This window comes from Solanum verrucosum, unplaced genomic scaffold (genome assembly GCF_900185275.1).
Source record: "Solanum verrucosum unplaced genomic scaffold, falcon-dt-bn FXZP01000014.1, whole genome shotgun sequence".
Taxonomy (NCBI): domain Eukaryota; kingdom Viridiplantae; phylum Streptophyta; class Magnoliopsida; order Solanales; family Solanaceae; genus Solanum; species Solanum verrucosum.
The window spans coordinates 218,164-223,405 of record NW_026020171.1 but is presented as its reverse complement, the minus strand read 5'-3'; the positions used below and the strand labels follow the sequence as shown (position 1 = coordinate 223,405).

Sequence of the window (5,242 nt, the reverse complement as noted above, 5' to 3'; positions counted from 1 at the left end):
AAATGAGAACAAAATCTTTATGGAAACATCACAAACAATGAAAGATGAAGGATTTTATCTACATCCTCAGAAACTCTGTAGACATGAATCCTGAAATTTTCAAAAATAAAGAATTAAAGTTAAGAGCTTTAAGGGTGAAGGAGGTAGCAAATACATCGATGTATAAAAGTAATCTTCTGACAGATAAAGATCAAGTTGAATACCTGGAGGTCGCTACACACTAATATCTTTTCTTGTGCTTTTTCATTCTCGTAGTAATTCTGTATTCCAGTTTTACAACCATCCTCGAAAACCATGTTGGATATTGAGTTGACAACATTATGTATATTATGGATAGTCCAATAACAAGTCCACAACCATAACCCATGAAAACTGCCTGCCAACTGATCATTGGTATTGAATCTTCTTCTTCTTGATCTAGATCAACCGGAATTGTCGCTTGTAGTACCATATCATCACCACCACAATCTCTTGAAGGTGGAAATCCTCGTAATCCATCATTTCCTTGGTATGAGCTGTTCTCAAATGTATCAAAATGTTTTCCTTTGGGGATGCATCCAACAAGATGATTATGAGAAAGATTTAAAACTGCAAGAAATGTGAGGGATGCAAGTTGTGGTGGAATTTCTCCGCTGATTTTGTTAGATGAGAGATCCAATGATTCGAGTACAGATAAATTTTGCAATGATGCTGGTATATGACCTTCCAAGACATTATGAGATAAGTTCAACGTACGAAGTCCAACAAGATCTCCAATAATGTTTGGAATATGACCTTCAAATTTATTCTTTGAGAGATCGATAATCATGTTAGAAGTCAAAATTGGAACAGAATCATGATCCTGTCCCTTTGTTGTAATGGTCATCAAATAATTATCATAATAACCAGAAAATTGATCAAAAATATACTGTGGGATTCCTGCACTCTTAACAATGATCTTCATGGCTTGAAAATTCTCAAAAAAACTTTCTGCTAAATTTCCACTAAATCCTTTGGATGATAGATCCATAATATGAAGCTGCACAAACAAGTCTCTATTCCCGGAAGATTTAATGGGACCATGCAACTTGTTTGATCTCAAATTTAAAATCTGCAAATCAGGTAGGTCTCCTAACCAGTTTGGAAATGTGTCATTTAATTCATCTTTACCTAGATCAAGGAGTCTCAAATGTTTGCAATTGATCAAAGAACGTGGGACTTTCCCCATTAGCTTATTCCCATGCAAGCTAATGATCGTGAGATAGTTTCCGATACTAAATGTTGTATTAATTGTCCCACTTAGATTATTGTTGCTCAAATCCAAATTCCAAAGGTATTCATTCATCTCACCCAAACATTGTGGGATTGTTCCCTCCAAAGTATTACTTCTCAACTTTAGCACATTCAGTGCTTTCAGATTGCAGATAGCTGCATCAATCTGCCCACTGATACTATTGTGCGAAAGAAGAAAAATTCTTAGGCTTGGCTGGTTTAGGAGTGAATTTGGTATTGGACCTTCGAGCTGATTTTGGTTTAGAGAAACTACAGACAATGTTTTTGGACTTGAGCTCCTGAATTTTTCCACTTAAATGGTTTTCACTCAAGTCTAACAAAGATAGTGATGGGAGGGAGAATATCCAGGAAGGTATAGTCCCATTCAAGTGGTTTGATGATAACATGAGTCATTGTAGGTTTTGTAGTCCACTTACGTTGGATGGAATTGGACCAGTTAGGGAATTAGACGGAAATTCTAACGTTTCAAGTTGTGTCCAGCTGCTGTTAAAGGATAAGAACTCAAGTCGGCCATCCAAGTTGTTATTTCCAAGTAATAACTCCTTGAGCTTTTCAAATCTCAAGAACTGGGAAGTTGTTCCGTCAAGATGGTTATAACTAAGGGACAAAACCTCAATGTCCGTGAGATTCCATAGAGGTCTAGGAATGGGCCCAGAGAGATTAGAATGACTCATGTCCAACTCATGAAGTGCGGAATTCATTTTATTGGTAGGTGATAAATTAATGATATACTAAGATATTTTTGGTAGTGTGGTAGGTGAGGAATTCATGACATTTTTGGTAGGTGTACCATTTTTGGTAGGTGAGGAATCCATTTTAAAGATTTATTATAATATTCTTTTGCTAAGTGTCTTAATCTTGATATCTCTTTAATATTATTTATGATATATTCTAGATATAACATATCTTGGGTTCTTAGGTACATATATAAATTATTTTTCATTAATTGTTCTAATAGTTTTATATTTTCCATAGCTTCTGTTCAATATTGTAAATATTTGTAGTTCATTTTAATCTGAATTTATTTCTAAATCATACCATTCTATTCTTTCGAGGTCTAAATCATGTAGGTCTATTTCATACCATTGTTGGTTTAATATATATTCTGATTCGTTATCATTAAATATTTTTTCTCATATGATTCTTCTTAATTCGATTATCTCTATACCTTTAAGTATATATAGGATTAAAGTTTTATAGTTTTTTATTATTTCATCATGCATGTATATAGTCATGTTCTTTATCATGCAGGTTTTTATTTTCAATTATTCCTTCCTATCATATTCATAATTGATTAAATTCATATTAGATCATTATGAACTAGATTATCTTGGATTATTTTTACTTTATCTATAGAGAATATAATTAATTCTATTTTAAGGTCTTCTTCTTTTATATTTTCTAATTTTTGTGTATTTTTTTCATATTAGATCAGAGCTATGGATACCATAGCTCATTTCTAATGTTCATGAGAGCATTAGATAGGTGTGGTAGCATTATTAAGGGACAAGTGTAAAGTGGGTAAGTATGGTAGGTGTGCATTATTAAAGGAGTGTGCAGATAAGTATGAGTGCAGTAGATGGCTAAATGATTCAGGTACCCTACCAATAAAATTCACATCATAGAGATGTAACTTCATGAGTGATGCACTGCTATTCCATTTGGTTGTGGGAAACCTAACAGCAAGCTGAGGATTACTTGATAAATCAAGGGATTCTAAGTCGGAAAGGTGGAAAACTCTTTCAGGCAATACCCCACGTAACTGTGTGTATGGAAGCCGTAGATTTGTTAAATAGGAAGAGAAATTCAAAGGAATGCTCAAAGAGATGTTCACAGAGTCAAGGTGGAGCTCTTTTAATTGGGTCAAGTTCTTTAGGAGCAGTTCTAAATTGTGAGGCCCAAGACTAAGCTTATTTATACCACTGATGAAGGTATGTATATGAAGAACGTGTAATTTAGAAAGGTGAGATATTTCAGACGGGATTATATCTGTAAAACCTGAAGTCGACAAATCAAGATGTGTCAAGCTAGAAAACTCACCAAATTTAGGTGAAATGAGTGATCCAGTGAAATCATTGAAAGACAAATCAAGCCTTTTGAAAGTAAAGAGTTGAAAAAGGCTACTATTTGAATGAAACTTGCCTTGAAGTTGGCTGCAACGGAGATCAAGCTCAATCACTTGTCCTGTTGTCTCGTCACAATGAACTCCATCCCATGAGCAACAATCAGTGCTCTTCTTCCATAAAAGAGTTCTTGGATGTGACTGAATTACTTGGTTTGTTATGCCGTAACAATAATGATAATGATAATCAAAAGCATTAGGATTAATGATAAACATGTTCTTGAATTGTAGAAGAGCAAGAGCTTGATCTTTGGGGCACAAATGAGGTGAGGATGAGGAGAAAGCAAGTTGACAGAGAAAGGTATATAGCATAAGGAATACAAGTCTTACACAATCCATTTCTGCACTAAAAATGATCAAAACTAGTTAAGTTGGTAGAGAAGAAATCAAGAAATCTTTGCTTTGTGTGTCTATATTCAATAATTTCTAAGTCAATTTAAAGTTGTCAATCACATATGAACATTTAATGTGTCACACAAATGAATGCAGGAAACTATCAATAGTGTACATTCTCAATTCAAATGAAAGCAACAGCACAAAGTTCCACCACATGTATATAATACATTACACATGCATTTTGTGTGATATCTAATTATAGACAAAGACGTCACAAAAAATATCTTTGTTTTGCCAACTTAATTGGATTCCGGGAATAGGACCACCAAACAACTTAATTGTTTAGGATAAGAGTATTACGTGGTGTATAGACCTTGAAAGAAACATAACTTTATATCTTAGGAATAGGACCACCAGACAACTTAATTGTTTAGGATAAGAGTATTACCTAAACAATTAATACAGTGCCTTACATATAGTGCGCCAGCTCGAGCCAATTTTCCACAAGAATTGACCTGCTGATAGAAGACTGTGCAGGAGTCCATACATGGCATGTTCTTCATAGATTCAATACCACTGGGCAGCCAAAAAAAAAAAGGATTAAAATGACTCTGAATTTAAAGTTTTCAATTGATTTCAATTAATTTTATTAAGCAAGGACCTTTAAACACATAATCTGCATAATTTGAAATTTAAACAACCTAAAATAGCATAAACAAACTAACTAAAATGCAAAACTCAAATTCATCTCAAAATAAACAACTAATTTTGCTAAAAGTTATTGAAGTAACTAATTAAAAGTAAATTTCAACAACTTAACTCATTTCTTTTGAACTAGTTTCTAGACACATGCATGTGTTGTACGTGTGTCCCCATGTAATTTTTTATAGATTTATTAGAACGATTAAAATTCTATGAAACTGTGTGGTTTGAACTTTGTTTAGTAGTTAACATACTTTTAAAGAAGTCACAAATGACTAAGTTGAATCCAACTAAAAAAACTTACAACAATAATTTTCTTAATAGAAAATTAAATAACTCTAGTAGAATGAAAACACATAAAACAAATTGAGAAGAAAAAATACAACATACATATCCTTCTTAAGTCTTGAATCCTAACAATATTAGATGGAAAAAAGTAATATATAGAATCATACATAATTTCCTCCTTTATCAAGTCAAACTGAAATATGAATCAAATAATACAATAGTGATAAGCGCTTTACTATTTTAACTTTAGAATGAAAAGAATGATCATAGGTAAGGATCTCATGGAACAAACGAGATGAATTATATAGAAAAAAATGGAGGAATATCAAAAGATATCTTCAATATTAAAATTAAATAGTTGGAGGTTATGAATATTAAGAGTAACAATTGAATAAATAATTAGATATGAGTTATGAATGTGCATATTTAAACAAATAGAAAAAATTAAATAAAGAAGAGAAAAAGATTAATACAAATAATATTTAAGTGTTGTGCCTATGTGGAAACATGCAAAAAAACAAC

General features: G+C 32.5%; 1 pseudogene; it reads right to left on the bottom strand.

Annotated features, from left to right (window-relative positions):
- Window positions 1-220: 220 nt before the first annotated feature.
- LOC125828780 (receptor-like protein Cf-9 homolog) lies at window positions 221-3,781 on the bottom strand (annotated as a pseudogene).
- Window positions 3,782-5,242: the final 1,461 nt, after the last annotated feature.